Below are 21,437 nucleotides of genomic sequence, written 5' to 3'. Positions count from 1 at the left end.
ATCCATTTTACTCATAAATCATCAGAATCATGTTAGTCTCATGTTCGCTCATCTAAGTCTTAAGTAAGCTCTAGTTGATTGAACACGTGCGTGAGTTACAACCTTCTTTTCGAAATACATCAAGTGTTGACATCATATAGCGTCACATAATATGTTTCTGGCCATCAATAATACTCCAATAGTTTTTACACATCAAATACAATATTCTTTTTCAAAAATCAGTGTTTACATCACGTATCATCAAATATATTCCGTCGAGACATTAATAATGCTCAAATAGTTTTTACACATCAAATACAATCTTCCAAAAAGTCAGTAATTGCATAACATAATATCAATTAATTTTCAAGCCCTGAATTAAGCTCGATTAGTCTTCACAAATGATATGTGAGAGAAAATAAATTCTTCAATGAAGATCAATGTCAATATGATATGTATATAATTTACAGAGGTTATGTACATTTGAAAAAATGAAAAACTTATTTCAATAAAGTAGTCTGCAGATACTCAGGTTCCAATATGAAAAAAATTTGAACACACAGCGCTAGTGTTATGTAAAAAGAATATAATGTTAGTGTGTGTAAAGTTGTTGACTTATGTGTACCATATTGTTGAGCTATCTTACTGATACTTGTTGATTTTATTCTGATGGTGTTGCATCCTATTGTACAATAAATGAACTTCTATGTTGTGCTGCCTTATGTTTAGCTTTCTAAGTACTACATTCATGTGTGTTTTTTCAGCTTTATGATCCGAGGTAAACATATAACAGGCAATGTCAACCGAGACTGTGACACTTGTGAATTGCGATCTCAAGGAATGCGTATTTTTCTTGTTTAGGGACGCAGGCTTGGGACTCTGCCAGAGTCAAGTCTTCTTCTTCTTCTTCTTCATCGTTCTCATTGTTATGTTGGAGTGTTCATATGACTAGACCAATACATGAGATGAACTGCGCAGTGGTTTCCAAATCAGGGAGCTCTCCATATAGTTTTCTTTCTATTGGGGTGATTTGGGGCCAATGTCTTGGTAGAGAGAGCAGTTTTGGAGGACGTGGTATTTACTTTCTTGTCCCTGCTCCTGGCTCCACAGGAGAAGAACCACCAGCTCGCTTGTGTGGGCTCCTTCGAGGCGGAGAGTCCGGCCCCCTACCTGCGCGGCGGGATTCTACAGGCAGGCGCCACATCTATTAGAATCGTTTCTGAACTCCAACATAGATGAGGTTGCGTGTCAATGTGTTATGCGCCAGGAGGCCCATTGACTCCGACATCAGCCTGCTTTTCTTTCTGGGTGTGCTCCCATAGCCTTTGATCATCCAAGTTCATCTGCAAGGCAGCAGGTGTTTATTTTCGGAGTTTTCTCTCCTAGATGAACTGCTATCCCTAGCTAACGAGCTTCATCTACCCGGGCTTAGAGTTAGAGCGCCCTATACTCGCTTTTTGCAATCTTTTCCCTGGATTTCTGAGATGTTTTTAGTAAATATTTTAACCACTGAAATACTTCACCTCATCCTCCATGACTGCAAACCAGTTGGTCCGCGGCTGTTTATTTGCTATTCACAGCTAACCCTTATATCTAAGGGTCTTTCCCCTATCCGCCACCTGGGGACGCGCTTGGTTGAAGGTGGCAGCTCCCCCAAGGGAGTCAAGTCTGATTTGTAGACTTTGTTATGGTATTTGACTATCGTCCATGGCGTTGGGGTGAGGGCTTTGCGAGCCCTGATTGACTTTGGCACTGAGATTAAGGTGTGCTATAGTTCTTTTGAATAGAATGTATAGCTTGTAGTTGCCTTATGTAAATGCAATTGATTTGTATTTATCATTCATGTCATAGTATTGTTATAACTCTGCCATGCGCACTGCCATTCAAGATAGTGCAGAAGGTGCGCACTGCCAGAAACTAGACCTAAAAGGATGTTTACATGAGGAAGAAGAACGATTTCCGCCCAAATCTAGAGCCGATATGAAGATGCTGTGCTCAAGGCTGATGTCCTATGTGTTGGTCATGTCCTCTTGTAAATAAACACATAAATCTCGTTGGGTTGCCTCCCTTATGTTATTACAATACATGCATTAAATTGTTGAACGTACACTCTAGTTGTTAGCTCATGTAAGTTAACTTATCGTTAACAGTAATATTGTTCGTCTTGAACCAAGTGTTGTTCAGTTGAATTACATCTATTCCATGTTCAGTAAGCCATAGTTCCACATGCTGTTACTCTTTGCTTTGGTTTATATTGTCGAGGTGGTTGAACCTGGGAGTTCAATGAACTTATGTCTACCCCTAAATCTACGGGCTGGAAACGCACCTGACACTAACCCACTGGCGGATCCAGAACTTTGGAGTGGGGGGGGGGGGGCGATTTTTTTCCAAACCCTAACCCTAACGCCCAGTAAACCTTAACCCTATGCATAAACGTGCGTACAGCATATATATATATATATATATATATATATATATATATATATATATATATATATATATATATATATATATATATATATATATATATATATATATATATATATATATATATATATATATATATATATATATATATATATATATATATATATATATATATGTATTCGATATATGAGAATAAAAGAAGACTGTTTCTCAATCTTCGGCGAAAAAAAAACAAAAAAAAAACAGTCATGTTGAGGCCTTTCTCTTGCAAGCTTGGGGGTCTGGTAGAGCACTGTAAGCTTCTCAGTGGGGTTCGGGGCGAAGCCCCGACACCCAAAAGCGTTTTCTTGCATTTTTCACTGCAGAAACTCATTCTCCTGACATCTACAGCTCATTATTTATCAGTGGGGTTCGGGTGCGATGCCCCGACGCCAAAAGCGTTTTCTTGCACTTTTCACGGCTGAAACGCATTCTCCTGACATCTACAGCTCATTACTTATTAGTGAGGTTCGGGGCGAAGCCCCGACGCTAAAAGCGTTTTCATGCATTTTTCACTGCAGAAACGCATTCTCCTGACATCTACAGCTCATTATTTGTCAGTGGGGTTCGGAGCGACGCCCCGACGCCTAAAGCGTTTTCTTGCATTTTTCACTGCAGAAACGCATTCTCCTGACATCTACAGCTTATTATTCATCAGTGAGGTTCGGGGCGAAGCCTCGACGCTAAAAGCGTTTTCTGGCATTCTTCACTGCACTAACGCATTCTCCTGACCTACAGCTCATTATTCATTCTATTATAAAGGACCTTTTCAATAATGTGGAAAAATATTCTATTATGAATTTATAGTCCCTTAATACATTGCAAATACAACTGATTTGTTCTTTGAAAAGATAAGATACCCCACATATTTAGATTAAGGCTTTGAGGATCGCCGCCGAAAAAAATTCGATTAATAATGATCAATAGAATTCAAGCATAAATTGTGAGTTATAGTCCTAAATTTATTTAACTAGAAAAATATGAGATAGATTAAAGGTTGGAAAAGTCGACTAGGAAAAGATTATCTGGCTTTTGAACTCATCTCAACCGTGACTGTTATATTGAAAAATTTCGTTTGAATTATAACTTTTCCAAAGCAAAGTCTTTCTTAAAATAGTTATGATAAATTCATATGAAATTACACAATCTATGTCTGGAAAGGGGAAGGGCGGTAAAATAAAAACGATTAATCCTCCCTCCTTTTTATAATTTCTGCTAATGATTGCATTTTGCATTAAAGAATAGGGGTTGGGCGACTCGATATAAAAATTTACTTTATAGCATATATAAATTATATTAGTGACAGATTTTTTTAATTTTGTAATTTCTTACTATACAAAAAGAAAAAGTATTGGTTTGTCCGATGGGGGGAAGGTGATTGCATGTATCGCACTTCCACCTGTTTATATTATATAGATATTCGACTAATTTTGTTCACATACTATGATTTCTCCATAAAAGTAGGACCGCCCCCCCCCACTCAAAGGGTTTAGATGGGAAGGGCAGTGGAGGTATTTTCTCTTCCACTTCCAATTGGCCAACAGGTGAACGACATAATATAAAGACCGGTTAAAATACCAATAACAAGTTTTAATCATATAGATATTTAATTGATTCTGTTAGTAAGCTGTGATTTCCACAAATAAATAGGACCGCCCCCCCACTCGAAAGTTTATGGTGGGGGGGGGGGCGGATTGATACCATCGCCCCCCCCGACCCTACCAAATTTGGCCAAAATACTAGAAAAGGGGGGGGGCGAAATAATATAAAAATAGGTTGAAATATTATTAACATAAGTAATAAATTCGTATACAAATTGTGTGAAATCTATACTAAAATTCGTCCGCCTCCCCCTTCGGGGGGGGGGGTCGGCCGAGTGGGGGGGGGCGATCGCCTCTACCGCCCCCCCCCCTCCCTGGATCCGCCAGTGCAAAAACCTCACGAGGTCATAAAAACTGTAGGTCTACTAGGACAGAAATGAGCTGCCTTAGATGTTTACCCACCCGAAAATGTATTCTTCTTCTATCCTCTTGAAGCCTTTTTTTTTTCCCTTTTTGATACGGACCATTATTTTTTCTTTAAAAAGTGGCGCACAAGACTGTAGTATTGTTGGCGCCTTTAGGCTGAGTTTTGAGTTATCCGGGCATAGAATTTGTATTAGAAGAAAAGTTGGTTAAAAATCATAGTCAAAGCGCTCTTCGTTCGTTGAGTTCTTTGTGCTAATTGCTCTGACTACTTCGTTACGGTTTTGTGACTGCCGGGAATTTCTGTTAACATTTCAACCACAATACAGGTACGGATTTGAATTAGTCTTGAACAGTGGCGACACAAGGGTGGGTGTCATCCGTTGCGGTCAACTTAGGGTGTCACCCCCCCCCCCCAAAAAAAAAAAAAATAATTCATGTTTTTGTTTGTTTGTCTGTTAAGCCATAATACACATACTTTATAACTAACTACATAAATTGATTGTTAAACAGCTATAAAATGAGTGTTAATTAAATTTTTTAATACAGTTTGTACAATTTATCTATAGTTCAATTGTGCAACAATGTAATCTTAAGTAAATTACAATGTTTTATTTTCATTTCTGGATTTCAAACTTGAAAACGTATCAATTACCAAAAATAATTTCTTTAAATATTTCGTTTTTAATGAATCTTCCCGTTATAAAAATGTCGAACATGTTTTGGTAAGGAAAAAGTTTAATTAGCCACCACTTTGTCAATAGTTGAAAGGTAGGTCTACTCTTATGTACTCTTAAGCAAAGATAGGCAAAACAAAAGACTTCTGGCAATAGGTCTTAAGCTTAACCTCTAAGGGCAATAAATTTAGAACGAAAAAATTATTTCCATTGTACCAAAAATTTTAGGCAAGACGCTTGTCTGGAAAAGAATGTTGACCACATAGATTAAGTGAATGTTATACACATCTATTGTAGGCGCGGTGGCTGAGCGATAGAGTGCTTGACTTCCGAACCGTGGGTCCCAGGTTCGAATCCTGGTGAAGGCTGGGATTTTTAATTTCGGGATCTTTGGGAGCCTCTGAGTCCACCCAGCTCTAATGGGTACCTGACATTAGTTGGGGAAAAGTAAAGGCGGTTGGTCGTTGTGCTGGCCACATGACACCCTCGTTAACTGTAGACCACAGATATATATGATATTGTCATCGTCTGCCCTATAGACCACAAGGGTAACTTTTATATATATGTAATAAACAGCTTTTCTGTTGGTTGGTAAAATTTCCTGTACTCCTTTATGGCTCCATACATCGATGCTGCATTTTTTATATCAGTGAGCTTGACATATCAGAAATTCAAGCTCACTCCTTTCTAGACATTTTAAGATATTAAGTTGATCTCACCAGCTTTTTTTCTCACTTCAAATCTTATAAGTTATGAATCTGATCAGTGTGCACTATGTCAGACAAAATACAAAGATGCTTAGAGTAATTCTGTCTCTTATCTTTTACATGATTTTCTAAAACATTAAAAAACTTTTCAACATTATAGATACACTTTCGGTTATGGGTTTTTATCTACACAACAGTTACAACATCTTATGGAAATTCTATATTCAATAAAGACTTGCTGTTAATATGGCCACGAAATGTCAAATATTCTGATTTTATAGAAACAGTCCGTGCAATTTTTCTTTTCATTGTTTTTCATCTTTACATCAATCATAGCAACGACTTCCTTGTCTATTGTATTAGTAGCCGGATGCCCTTGTTTTCTGATTTTCCAATCCTGATGAAAACTCTTCATATGTCTTTTGATATTCCAATTTCGGACTTTATATACACCACTTATAAATTAACTAATTTGTATTTCATTTGTATAGAATTAGTTGAAAATAGTTGACAACAAAAATACACATAACTTCTTACTATTAAGTGACTAAATCATCCTCAACAGGAAGCATAAGCATCATTATTTTAACAACTGGCTTATTTTTCCCTTTTCTCGGGATACTTTTATGCGCAATTAATGGGATATTGAAGTCTTAATCATTCAACTGATTCATTGTAACATTTCCATTTTGGCTAGAGTTTCTTTTACATTCAACTTCTGAAATTTTATCGTCGTCTTCAGAAATCTCAATTCTCACTTTTTTACTTTCCTATTCTACAACATTTACATATGCCTGGAGAAGGTCGTCCTTTGTTAAACAATGACTATTTGGTTGGCAGCCTGATATTACTATGCAAGCTACTATTTCAATAGATTCGATAAAAACCTTGTTAAAAATCAAAGCAGTGTTTATTTAAACGCAGACAGATAGAGAGTAAGGTTACTCATCTGCTTTTAACATAAAGTATGATGTAACGTTTTTGGACTATTTGTAAAATTTCATTTCAAAAATTTAAATATGTTTAGTCGAACTATTTTAAAAATATATAGAGATCTATTTATCAAATGTGAATAACATGTTCCAATATTTAGTCAATAACACTAAATTTTTTAAAAATTGTCAGTTATTCCAAAAGCGCAATTTTTTTTTTCACTTGGGTGTCTCCCCCCAAGGGGTGTCATCTGGTTGGGGGTTGTATTGAAATATCTCCTCAACCAACAGCTCCCTCCATGCCGCGAAAGCCCTGCAGGTGCTCGGCGCGTTAACCGCGGGAAGATTGTGCCGTCTTACGGTTGAATTCCCCCGAACAAATACAACAGTTGACCTAAGACCTAAGAAGTACGCGATTGTCTCGCTGCTAGCTGGTTCAGTCCCCATGCTACTTATAACAACCATAGACCATAGACCCGCGTTGACAAGTTTTGAAAAGAAACTTGGAACTTGAGGGAAAAAATTTTAGTATATGGCTTAATAATACCGAATAGCCCTTTACGTTTTACCTGTCAGGTGACTTTGAATGGTGTGCTGTTAATGAGAAATCAATGTCTCCGAAGAGTTCAGTTTTATCACATGTACTCTTTTCTATATGTCATTGATCTAACGTGATTTGATTCTAACGGACGCTCTGGGCAAGCTATAAGCATGAAAGTTTCGCTTTGTAAAAGCTGTTTCAAAAATTATAAAGATGGCTGATGAGGAGCCATTAATAATGAAGCTTGAGCGACCTTATCCAGTAATCTAGGATTCACTAAACACTTCGTGTTCTTACTTAGAGAATGTTTGGTCTTTGTCACAGTTCAAGCGTGACCTTTAGGTGCCATTTTTCATGGGATGGGTTCTAGTATTTCTAGTTTACTGAGGGCGCTTGAGGGCGGCTAGAGGGCGGCTAGAGGGCGGCTAGAACGAGAGGTGAATAATATGTGTATATTCAAGTTGCATGATAATAGAGAAGGGATTGGTTATCAATCTTTGCAAGTTATATTTGATGATCAATTACAATTATATTTTGTGTCCAACTATTTACCATTTTACCTTGTATCACTCTCTTTCTGTTTGTTCCATTCGCCTGTCTCTCCCTCTCTACAAACATGCATGTATATAGTATATGTCTGTTATTTCATCCATTGTATAATTTTCGTAATTAAATTTAGACAAAAATTAGCTTTCATATAATTAAAAAACAAGGTTACCAAAGACAGTTTGTGTGGAAACACAAACTCAAAATCGGCCCCCGAAGTGGTCCACCCAGGCAGGCTTCAATATTTTCAGAAAGAACATCCGAATGAAATTATATCAAAGACAAATGAGGGATAAGAATGGAGAAAGAAGGTTGACAGATCTTGTGTAGTGCCCCAAGGGTCCAGCAGATCAAAGGATAGGTGCAAGTGAATGCAAAAAAAGATGTGAACCTGGCCTAACTAGTTCCCCTTTCAGACCTTGTGGTCTATAGGGCAGATGATGTAAAGTTCATCTGTTTTTGTGGCCTACGGTTAACGAGGGTGTCATGTAGCCAGCACAACGACCAACCGCCTTTACTTTTCCCCAACTAATGTCAGGTACCCATTAGAGCTGAGTGGACTCAGAGGCGCCCATAGATTCCAAAGTTGAAAATCCCAGTCTTCATGAGGATTCGAACCCGGGACCCCCAGTTTGGAAGCCAACTGCTTTACCGCTCAGCCAGCGCGCCTAAGGCCCTAACTGAAGTTTGATTATTGACCTAATTGTTTTGAAAATGCTCAATCTCTTATCGAAAAAAAAAAATTTAATAATGTCCGCAATAATAAAAGTTCAGGAATATGAAGTTTACAAGATTACTATTCGTTTTAAACTAGGTCTAACTTATAATGCATACGAATTAGCTTTTTCTCTTTAAAAAACTGCTTGCATAACTGATTTTAAAAATTAGATTTTTCGCTTTCGGAAAAAAAAGTAGCCGTTGCATCAGAACTTCGATTGGTCTAAAATATTGTGATGTCGGATTTTCAATATCTTTTCTAGTTTACGAGATCTAAACGGGACGGACAGACGGACAGGCATTTCACACAAAACTAATAGCGTCTTTTCCCCTTTCGGGGGCTTCTAAAATTGACTGACACTTACATAGTTTTTTAATTGATCTAATGCGACTTCTAATGAGACAAATTTGACCATTAAAAGCGCCTCTTTAGCGGTTGCTTTAAAGCAGCGGTTCTCAACCTTTTTAGCTCGGCGACCCCTTTTTACAATACCTAACTCTGCAGCGACCCCCGCCCCTCCCCCCCCCCACACAAAGCCGCAAAACAAAAGTAATTTGTCCTTATGTTATAAAATGGAAATCTCCTAAAAGTCTCTGATATGCATTAATCACAAAACTGTAGGGAATGTTTTCTTCAAATATATAATTCTCATTAGTAAATTACAAATAAATGAATTTTGATTTTTATTAATTGCATCTATTCTATTTCTTATTTGCCATATACATGTTGCATATTTATATGAAAAGTCTGACTCATCACATGCAGTGATCGGGTCTATAATTAACTATTTCACTACAATATTATTGTAACTGTGTGTATGTTTTTATTCTGTACCAGATTAGGGATTCCCGAGACAATTTTTGTAAGGTCACAACTACTGTCATCTTCTGCATCAAGTCTACTTCTTTATTTAGACTTCATGACTAAAAAGGTGAACAATCAAGTTTCGTAAAAATAATTATTTGAGAATGGAGAAAACATCGTGATACAGACAAATAGGGATTGACTGCAATCTCTTGATCCAGAGTTGTGTTAGTGACATTAACGATAAATCATTTTTAGCTACATCCCTATTAATGAGTTCAATTAACTCTTTCTCTCTACGGAACATCTTTAAGTTTGACTGTGAATGGACTTCTGGCAAGTGTAAAAGGTTTGTCAGGTAGATTTGGAAAGTAGGAAGAAATTTCTTCCCCAAGCATGCGCAAATGTTCTTTGACTGAAATTATTATTTTATCTGTTTGTCAAGTTCATTGTCAATTTTCTTATAGTGAGCAGAAAAGATTGGCAACATGTAAAAATTATTTTCGTGTATTTGTGTTTGCTAATTTAAACTTTCACTTGGAAGGATCAGAGTGTTTCAGACAAATCGAGCCATGTTACATTTGATCAATGCAGTTATGCTTTTAATTACTTGCGATTCTTGTGGTAGTGTCTTTGTTACTAATTTTTGTCGATGAATCACACAGTGAGTTCCAATAACTTTTGATGACACATTCTGTACCAAACTTTGAAATGCTGACCTACATACTTGGAAACTTGAAGCACCATCTGTGTTGACAAAGTTAACATTTTTCAAAAAGATTTATTTTTTTACAAAAATCACATGCTTTTGTAATCTTTCCCCGTGGTTTGCAAATTTTCCTTTCAGACCTTGTGATCTATGGGGGCAGATGGTGTAAAGGCCATCTGTTTCTGTGGCCAACGGTTAACGATGATGTCATGTGGCTAGCACAACGACCAACCGCCTTTACTTTTCCCAAACTAATTTTATATTAGAGCTTGGTGAACTCAGAGGCGCCCTAAAGATCCCGAAATTAAAAATATCAGTGTTCACCGATTCGAGCCCTGGACCCCTCGGTTCGGAAGTCAAGCACCTTACCACTCAGCCACCGCGCCTCCAGAATGCTATATATTTTCTTGAAATTCAAGACATTAACACAAATCAGTGGATCTAACACTTTGTATTTGTGTGTCTTCTCTCCCTTATTCTCAGAACATACACAAGCCTCATTTCCTATGCAATGCGCTCATGTAAATTTTGGTTGGCTTTCAAAGACTCATGACCCGTACAGTAAATAGTCAGCTCCACTAACTCCCTGAAAACATTTTGGTCGCTTTATTCAGCGCCAGTATTCGCGTGTTTGCTTAAGGGATTACTGAATAGACTTTCATTGAAAATTTCGATTTTTGAATTTTGTTAAAATTAAACACTTCAATTTGTATATTATACAGGGGCACACGCAAAAAAATGCATTAAAAATTCATTTTGAACTCAAAAACGTGTTTTATTATTGACATAGGGTAAACACGATTTTATATTTTTGAAAAAAAAATTCACTCTATTTGCACGGAAAAAAGACTTAGTTACTATTAACCTACATATTCATATTTGATATCTAATAAAAGCTTATTTCCTGCTGAATACATACGCGATGCGAAGTCGCTATTCTAAAAAAATCTACGTGACGTTACATTCTTGTGAAGTACGTCAGGGTTTTTTTTTTCCCCTCATACCTCCATTGTTCCTGTGCTAGTTTCTTACATCGCGCATGCGCAGAATCACGCTTCCTGTCTAAACTGGACGGCAGCCATTGTTGATTGATACTTTGATATTCTTGTTTCTCACTTACATCAGTACTCTGTTTCATTTTATCAACATTCCGAAATGATTTATTTTTGGAAAAAAGAAGAGATATGCAAAGCCAAGAGAGCTTAATGCTCACATAAACCAAAATTCAAGTTAATTTGTATTGTTTTTAACTTCTAGATCTAAAGATCGTTTCTTTACTTGTACTACTCTTACTCTAGACTCTTATCTGTGGCTTTTTACGTCTCGAGAGACGATCTTTTCCCTTTCCAACTTCTTGTGTGACTAAAGAGGCCAATCCTTGATACGCAGCTGCAATCGCAAGTTGGGCATATGTAATCACCAGGCGCCGTTGCATTTTCACCCTTCTTTCTGCTTCTGTTCTGTATGGCATCTGCGATCCGAGACCCTTCCTTTATGCTCTCTCTCCATGTGGATCTATCCAGTGCTACTTTTTCCCAGCTGCTAGTGTCGATTTTGAAGAGCTTTATTTTGCGTTTGCATACATCCGTATACCGTAAATGTGGGCGACCAGCGGCTTTCCTGCCTTCTATTAGATCGCCATACAGAATGTCTTGTGGAAGTCGACCTACTGGCATTCTATGAACGTGGCCAAGCCAGTCAAGGCATCTGCTGATGATAACAGAGCGGATGTTCTGGCACCCTGCTCTTCGTAGCATTTCCTCATAGGTTATTTTATCGTGCCACCTTATTTTAAAGATCCGAAAGACATTTAGTTTTTTTTCCTGCCATGAGTAGGTTGACCATGTTTCACTTCCGTACAGCAAGGTGCTCAACACACAGGTCCGGTAGACTAAGGCTTTAGTATTGTTAGTCAGCAAAATGTTGTCCCAAACTCTTTTTTGTAACCGAGACATGGTGCCCATTGCTTTGGCTATCCTATTGTTGATGTCTTTATCCATAAGTGTATTGTTGGATATGATGGAGCCGAGATAGCAAAAGTGATCCACAATTTCTAGTGGTTGGCCATTTATGTTTACTTGAGGTGCAGTGTTTGTGTTCTGGACTAGTATCTTAGTCTTGCTTTCACTAATTTTTAAGCCTAATTTCTGGCAAGCAGCAGATAGTTTGTCAACCAGGGACTGAAGCTGAATATCAGAATCAGCCACAATAGCTGCTTTATCAGCATACAGGAGTTCCCTGATAAGTATCTTCCTAACCTTGTTTTTTTGCCCGAAGCCTTGATACATTAAATAGTTTTCCAGAGGATCTTGTATGGAGAAACACACCTTCGTTTATGTCGCTGTACGCATAATGCAGTAGACAGGAGAAGAATATGCCAAACAGAGTAGGTGCGAGCACACATCCCTGCTTGACACCACTGCTAACCTCAAAAGATGCTGATTGGGCTCCATTCAGTTTGACATTTCGTTTCCTCATGAAATCACTCAATGAACTTCAGTAGTTTTGGAGGGAAACCTATTTTCCTTAGGAGTTTGAAAAGGCCACTTCTGCTGACCATGTGAAAGGCTTTAGTCAGATAAACAAAAACGATGTAAAGGGGTCTGTCTCTCTCTGAATTTCTCCTGCAGTAGTCGTAGAGAGGATATCATGTCTATAGTGGATCTACTACTCCTAAAATCACACTGAGACTCTACTAGTCTAGATTTAGACCACGTTGTGATTGCAGAATAATAAACGTTTTAATAAAGAAAATATATACATCTATTTTACTAATCTGGACTTAGATCTAGATCTAATCATTATAACAAATTACTAATGCGTATAGCTGTTTTGCTTTTTGTTTGAATGTTTTTTGTTATATAGAGATTCATTATCTAGCAAGTGAAGTCTAGTGAGACTCTTAGATCTAGTCTTAGAGGCTAGATGATACAATTATTTTTTATGCAACATTTTCGTTAACGTATGTAGTATTATATATAGATCTATATTATTTCCAAAGAAAGTTACTAAGAAATATAATGACTAGATCTTTTTTTTTTTCAAAAAAATTTTTGTAAAAAATTATGTTTCATATTTTTTTTTCTGTTGCAGTGTTGACATAGACTCACAACCCATAGAGACAGATGGATCATGTTGTTTACACGTTTGGAAATGATGATCAGTCTACTGGAAATTTCAATGATTCAGCCAACTGCAACTGAGAGAAAATTAGGCTACAAACAAAATGTTGCGCCACTAGCAACTGATGAACTTCTTTATCTTCTCCTAGTTCATCTTTATGCTGCATAAACTGTTTAAAAAGCACTCTATCTTTGACATCTAAGAGACAAAGAGGCTTTGCAAATCCCTTTGAAGTTTATTGTACTCAGTGCGACAAAGTTGTTTGGTAGGATTAGACGTCACAAAAAGCTGCAAATGCTTTTTTTTTTCACGTCAACCCAAAAAGAAGTGTTCTTGCATGTAAAGAGAGTGGTATTAACTTTGCTAAATCGTCCTCCTTTTGTGGAGGTATATCAATTAATCAGCATTTGTACCTGAAAACATTTTTGAATTTATCAAAAAAAAAAAAAAAAAAATAAGCACTTCTTGAAGCAGCAGCAAAAAGCATGAATAAAGCAGCTGATTTTGTCAAAACCATAGTAAGTAGACCTTTTCATGATAGGGCTAGTTTAACAGGCAGTACTTTGATAACTCTCTCTTTTGATGGCACCTGGTGTCGTTCGCGCGTAAAGTTTTCTTTGTATTTAATATTGGTGTTTTAGCGAATAGGAACTAGTTTCTTTTAGGTCGAGAATAGTGTGTGTGTGTGTGTTTACGTCATCCTTAGTTCCAGCAAGAGACAGAGAGTTTTTTTTTGCTAGCTGGGTAGCTGTTTTTTTTTGTTTCCCCGTTATAAGGGGTGTTAGGCTTTGGGCTATGGAAATGTGTGTCGCCTTTCCGCCCTTGGAGTTGTATAGTAACTATCGATGTTGAGGTGTAGGGAGTTGATGTTCTGTAGTCTTAGAGATCTGAGTGGGACAGACGGACAAACAGACATATAGCACGAACCTACTACCGGGACGGCTAATAATGAACACAAATCTTGTTGAAATTCAATGTTGCTTTCTTGTATTCTAATTTATAGTGTGAAATATTATAAAGACTGATGCGACAGAGATTGCACGTACATGGTGTGTGGTTGATAAAGATCGAAGACCTACGACTAGAGAGCACAGAGGATATGGTTACATTACCTTCTCTTCGTTGCTTAGTTCTTTGTTTGTAAAATGTTTTACATGTTTCGGATGTTCCTTCTCTCTTTTAGGCCATTCAACTGAATGCCACAACTCGTAAATCTCCACCATAAGACTAGTTTTTAGCTATTTTCTGCACTGATTTTCCATACCAACTGCTCTAGCTGCAGCATCCAGTTTTAAATTAAGATATTCTACTTGGTCTGAATTTTCTCCAATAAGGTCTATATCATATGCAAACCAGAGATTGGAAATAGACCGCCCATTTATGGTCATGCTAGGAGTAAGTCCTTTTAGAGTTTCCATCATAATATGCTCTAGAAATAGGCTAAAGGAGGCGGGGGGAGAATGCATCCTTGCCGCACTCCCAAGGATGTCCTAAAACTTAATCCTTTAATAACAATAAATAGATGTTCATATACAAAATGTACTAAGGTAAGGGGAGATAAGCCTTGTGTAGTGCATTCGTCAATATGAAATGTAACTTTTATTCATAGCTTGGTGTAAATACCTTTTAGGCTAAGTGTGTACTATAAAACTTTTTTTTTCTGGTAGAAATAGAGGTGGAGATTATTATGTTTAAAACACAAGAAGAAGCACTGGTAGCCAGGGAAGAAGTGGGACTGTAATGACTATAATGATAGGCGACTTAATATTGAACGCCAGAGAGTAAAAAGTCAAATCATGTCAAATCATAGTCTCCTCGTGGGGTGGAGAAATGATGTCACTTAACTGTTGGAGACGGTGTACTTGGTTATTGAGGTCTGTGCATATTTATGCTGTCATCTGACTTATATATGGCGTGATAAGTTTCTACTTTCAACAAGAAAGACTTGGGTAGCCAAAGTCACTCGGGTTGTCTAGTGAGAGAAAGAAAAGTCTGAAGTGAAATAGATACACTGACACAAGTGTAAGCTGGTGTTCAGCCTCGGTACGTGACGTTCTGATGCAGCGATTTTGGCGCGACCGTTTTGGCGCATCTATTTTGTCGCAAGGGACTTTGGCGCGAGATATTCTGGTTCTATTTTAATTTAAAAACACGTAACTTTCAAATAAAGTTTGTTTTTTTCACAGTACAATATTATTGTATGTATAGTATGAGCTCTATGATCTATCCCCATCCACCGAATTGTATTTTGACAAAGGTTTTGATTATTTCATAAATATATAATAAGTTTGATTCCTAACTGAGACAATAGTAGTGACATGCTTCCCTCTCAAGATTTGAATAGGCTCTGCTAGACTACAAAATTTGAATAGACTCTGCTAGACCACAAAATTTGAATAGGCTCTGCTAGACCACAAAATTTGAATAGACTCTGCTGGACTACAAAATTTTAATAGACTCTGCTAGACCACAAAATTTGAATAGACTCTGCTAGACCACAAAATTTGAATAGACTCTGCTAGACTACAAGATTTGAATAGGTTCTACTAGACTACAAAATTTGAATAGACTCTGCTAGACCACAAATTTTGAATAGACTCTGCTAGACCACAAAATTTGAATAGACTCTGCTAGACCACAAAATTTGAATAGGTTCTACTAGACCACAAAATTTGAATAGGCTCTGCTAGACCACAAAATTTGAATAGGTTCTACTAGACCACAAAATTTGAATAAGCTCTGCTAGACTACAAAATTTGAATAGGTTCTATTAGACCACAAAATTTGAATAAGCTCTGCTAGACTACAAGATTTGAATAGGTTCTACTAGACTACAAAATTTGAATAGACTCTGCTAGACCACAAATTTTGAATAGACTCTGCTAGACCACAAAATTTGAATAGACTCTGCTAGACCACAAAATTTGAATAGGTTCTACTAGACCACAAAATTTGAATAGACTCTGCTAGACCACAAAATTTGAATAGGTTCTACTAGACCACAAAATTTGAATAGGCTCTGCTAGACTACAAGATTTGAATAGACACTTTGAGTTTAAAATGTTTGAGAATGATAAGCTGGAATGATGAAATTATCGGCATTTGTTTTGTTTTTTCCAGATCATCATTCTAATGTTTAATGTCAGCGGCTTCATCGTTATCTTCACCATTATCTTCGTCAAGTAATATCATCAGCCATATTCACTTAATAGAAACAACTTTCAAGCAAGAGCAGTAGCCCTGATGTAAGGGCAGTAGACCTAAAATAAGAGCAGTAAACCTGAACTAAAAGCAGTAGACCTAAAATAAGAGCAGTAGCCCTGATGTAAGGGCAGTAGACCTAAAATAAGAGCAGTAGTCTGATCTAAGAGCAGTAGACCTAAAATAAGAGCAGTAGACCTAAAATAAGAGCAGTAAACCTGAACTAAAAGCAGTAGACCTAAAATAAGAGCAGTTTACCTGATCTAAGAGCAGTAGACCTAAAATAAGAGCAGTAGACCTGATCTAAGAGCAGTAGACCTAAAATAAGAGCAGTAGACCTGATCTAAGAGCAGTAGACCTAAAATAAGAGCAGTAGCCTGATCTTAGAGCATACACACATACTAAAATATAGTCCATTCATTTCATATTTTAATCAAATTAACCTTCAAATATGTTTTTTTTTCTTAAGCCTTTTACTTACTCTCGTTCGCTATAGCTGCGACTTAGCAGCCTACAATAGCTCGATATCGCGCGTTTATTACATTAGACACTACCGATATGTTACGCATGCGGCGAACAGAAAACTTACAGGTCTTAATTTGGGCGATGATCTACAAATTAGCTCCATTCATAATATTTTTATATTCACGCATTCGCTTTACTAATAACATTATTTTGTTTAATTGTTTGAAATACACAATATCATTGATACGCAGATTAAGACCCGCGGGCCTATTTGGCTAGTCTAATATAAAATACTGAGATAAGGGGTCTACCCGATTGGTTAAAATGCTTCCTTCTTTATTAGAGATATAACTAGGTAATTTTTGTCTAGTTTTAGGGCCCATTGGTTGAGGGAGGGACATTAAGCATACACTACGGTCTTGGCCATGATCTAAGGAACATTTATGCCAAGTTTTATCAAGATTGGTCAAATAGTTTTGATTTTTATTCCGGACATGCCACTAGCGGATCCAGAACTTTGGAGTGGGGGGGGGGATTTTTTTCAAAACCCTAACCCCTAACCCCAGTAAACCCTAACCCAGCAGGGACGGTCTTGGGTCACTGCCACCTATGCGGTCACAGTGGGCCCCGCGCTTTCATAGGACCCGCGCTAATTCTAGGTGTAATTGTTTAATTGCAAAATGTATACGAAAAATTCATGGAAATCTGAATTTATTAAAATCACACGAAAACTCATAAAAATCTCCTGAAAATTAGACAAAATTGGCGGAAAACGCCAATCTTATGCGCGATATAAGGAAAAAAAAAAGGCATTGTCAGCTTTCATGTAATAAAATGTAATAATCGGGCTAATTTTCACCTGAATCGGAAGTTCCAATACTTTATTTAGTTTTATAGTCACTGACATATAAATATGCCATAGGTTGCAAGGTTTGTAAAGTTAAGTTAATTTGATCGCAATTTTTTACTTAGTAAAGAATGAATAAAATTCAAAGTCGATTTTTTTTTCTAATACAAAATCTTAATTTTCACTTACTATCCTTACTCCCACTCAGACTAGGCACCGCGCAATCAGTTTCGCATAGGGCCCCGCAATTATATATATATTGTTGTAGCCCTGTTTCTCCCAGACTAATCATTGTTTTTCCACGTGCAAAGTAAGGTGATTTTTGTTTGTGCTGTTGGGCGTAAATGACCTTGACTAGTGTGTAAATGTGTTAAGAACTTTTAGTTATGATTTTTAGATTTCTTGTGTGAAGATTGTTTTCTATTGTGTTAGTAAATCGGGATATGTAAATTTGATTTGGAGATTGTGACATTATTTCGTTTTACTGGGGATATTGATTGATCATAGTTGGATTGTGCTTCTGCAATCGAAGAGATACCAGCGATCTGTGAATCGATACGTTATTTCTTTTGTTCAACCCCACGTCTTAACAATATATATAAAAATAATTTACTTATAAAGCGCTGTTAACAAACAAAATGTAGGCTCAAGGCGCTGTAACAACATTACAAACAAAAACACGAGAGCTAAAATGACAGTTAATCTAAAAAAGTTTTAAACAGACAGGTCTTCATGTTCTTCTTAAAAGTGGTGTAGCATGTTGTCTGTCTGAGATCAATGGGGAGTGAGTTCCAAACCTTTGGTCCGTGAACTGAAAAAGCCCGCAGACCGTAGCTTTTGAGGGAGAAACGTGGCACAACTAAAAGCGTTGAGTCCATTGAGCGCAGGGCTCTCTGGGGGACATATGGAGTAATCAGTTCGCTAAGGTACAAGGGCATCTCGTTGTTATCTATACACTGATGACAAAGTGTGGCGACCTTGTAATCTATTCTCGCTTTCACGGGAAGCCAATGGAGCGTGCGCAAGAGCGTAGTAGCAGATTCTTGTCTAGTTTTTTTAAGGACTATTCGAGCGGCGTTGTTCTGTATATGTTGCAGCTTGGCTATTTTGTCATCAGGTATACCTGCTAGCACGGCGTTGCAGTAGTCAAGGCGGGAGAGTATGAATGCCACAGCTAGCGTTTTTGTTGACTTTGTGGTTAAATATGGTCGGATCTGGCCTAATCTGCGCAGCTGCAGATAAAGACCCTTGCAGAGCTGACTTATGTGTGGGTCAAAAGATAGTGTTGAGTCGAAGAAAACTCCAAGATTCAGCACTACATGGACAAAAGGAACATATATATAGTGCTACATACAGAGTACTGGGAAATCTTCTCTGCTAGTTTATCAATTCTGGGCATAGGGTAAACGTCTAGTTGAGTGAACCGGTTTAAGGTTTGACTTTATTCTATAACCATTCTTTTCTTATGTCTGTCATTTGTTCCTTCTCTATAAACTTTCAATCTGGAATCGAGTATCTGCGAGACTTTGTAGCCACTGGGGTACAGTTTGGTGACAGATTACTAAATAGGCTAGGAGTCTCTACCCTCGCTGGCTGGAGAGTACTCAGGCACAACGATGAATTCTGACCATCGAAAGGAATAAACAGATTTTGGTGCAAACTTATAAAGTCAAGTCCAAGAATGACGTCGGAGCACAAGTTTTCTAGTAGAGAAAGTTTAGCTCCTTCGTATCGTTCATTTTTGAGTCGTATGTTAGCGTAGACATGTCATTGAGTGATTCCAGATAGATGGGTGGAAGCCATAAAGATTCTGTGGCCTGAGGAACATGTCGGGCATTTGTTCATTTTACTATTATCGTTTTACTTTGTTACCTGACTTTAATATGATATTTGATTTATCATGTTATATTTTAATAAGCTATTTGATCTATCATGTGATATTTGTTACAGCATGTCATGCTTTTCTAAATTGTTTGTTGACTTGAACCTCCATTATTATGCAGCGTTTACTTCATTCTTTCATTGTCAATAATACTAGTAAGCACAATTTGAACTGGGGGTGAATGTTATGAATATTATATGCTGTATCGGTTGTCGTTCTTATGTTTACCTGTGCTTGTAATACTCATATATTAAATTGTTATGAACATAATGATAACAGAGTCAAAAAACCATGTCCGCTTAGTATGGCTTTAATACACTGAATGACTACACAACACACATTTCGTAAACACATTCTTACAGACGAGTTACAAGCACATGTACACATAAGAACGACAACCGATACAGCATATAACATTCATAACAATAATAATATTAATAATAAATAGAATAATAATAATGAGTTTTGTTTCTCTTTAACTCTTTCTCTCCGTAATTATTTACCACATTCTGATGGAATCAACGTTTGTATCGTCGGCTAGGAGAAAAAGAGTTAATGAATAAAGCCTGTATGTTTTTTGTGTTTATGTGTTTTATTTTTGTCTGTTTTGAGTATAGGCAAAATTTTAAACGTAAAGCTACAAAGGTTTTTGAAAAAGAATGCCAAGATTCGGAAGAAAGTAATTTTTTAATTAAGTTCTATTACGCTATTAAATATAAGAATATAATTATTTAAATTATCGAATATTGGGTTGTTTACTTCCTTAGACATGTAGCACATCCATGGGCGTAGCCAGGGGGGGGTTCTTGGGGTTCAAACCCCCCCCCGAAATGAAATCCCCCCCCCCTTGGAGGGGGGGGGGGAGTCGGAATTTAGTGACTGATTTTTTGCTTTGATTTTGTTTATTTTAGGTGAGATTTTAATACTAAACCATCACTTGCCCTAGCACAACCAAAGGGGTTTTTAGTTTAAAACCCCCTACCAGGGGTGTTCGAGTTTAAAAACCCCTATCAGGGGGGTTCGAGTTTAAAAACCCCTACCAGGGGGTTCGAGTTTAAAACCCCTACCAGAGCTGTTCGAGTTTAAAAACCCCTACTAGGGGTTTTGAGTTTAATACCCCCCACCAGGGGTTTTGAGTTTTAAACCCCCTACCTGGGGTTTTTGCAGTTAACTCCCCCTCTTCTATAAAACAAAACAAAAAAAAATGCAAACGAAAATCCCCTAATTCCAAGAGCACAGTTAAGGAAGATTTTGATTTTAAAACCCCGTCTAAAATTTACGATAAACCCCCTCTTTAATATAAAAAAAAAGCTAATTACGCACTCAAAATGTTATGAGCGTAGCTAAATGGGTTTTGACTCAGTTTTGAGTTTAAACCTCACTTCAGTGGGGTTTGAAGGTAAAAAATACCTCTTTTTTTTAATAATAAAAAAAAAGCAAATTATACACTAAAAATGTTATGAGTGTAGTCTATGGGGTTTTGAGTTTAAACTCCCCTCCAGTGGAGTTTGAAGCTAAAAAGTACCTCTTCAATATAAATAAAAGAAAATTACTCACTCTTAAATCTATGAGCGTAGTCAAAGGGGTTTTGAGTTTAACCCCCCCCCCCGCCATCTTCAGTGTAAGAAAAAAAAGCAAATTACGCACTCAAAATGCTATGAGCGTTGCCGAAAGGGGTTTTGAGTTTAACCCCCCCCCCCGCCATCTTCAGTGTAAGAAAAAAAAGCAAATTACGCACTCAAAATGCTATGAGCGTTGCCGAAAGGGGTTTTGAGTTTAAACCCCCATTCAGAGGAGTTTGGTACTAAAAATACATCTTCAATATAAAAAAAAGCAAATTACACACTAAAATTATTTGATCGTAGCCAAGCCAATC

At 37.2% G+C, this 21,437-nt stretch overlaps 1 long non-coding RNA gene across 1 annotated transcript; it reads left to right on the top strand.

Moving 5' to 3' along the window:
* Window positions 1-1,967: 1,967 nt before the first annotated feature.
* On the top strand, window positions 1,968-13,735 carry LOC129928315 (uncharacterized). The gene is made up of 3 exons (XR_008779908.1): window positions 1,968-2,106; window positions 9,368-9,461; window positions 13,137-13,735. It is a non-coding gene; the product is annotated as an uncharacterized LOC129928315 (long non-coding RNA).
* The last annotated feature ends 7,702 nt before the right edge of the window (window positions 13,736-21,437 follow it).

The sequence above is a fragment of the Biomphalaria glabrata genome, chromosome 9 (assembly GCF_947242115.1).
Source record: "Biomphalaria glabrata chromosome 9, xgBioGlab47.1, whole genome shotgun sequence".
NCBI classification, from domain to species: domain Eukaryota; kingdom Metazoa; phylum Mollusca; class Gastropoda; family Planorbidae; genus Biomphalaria; species Biomphalaria glabrata.
This window is presented reverse-complemented; position numbering and strand designations above follow the sequence as displayed.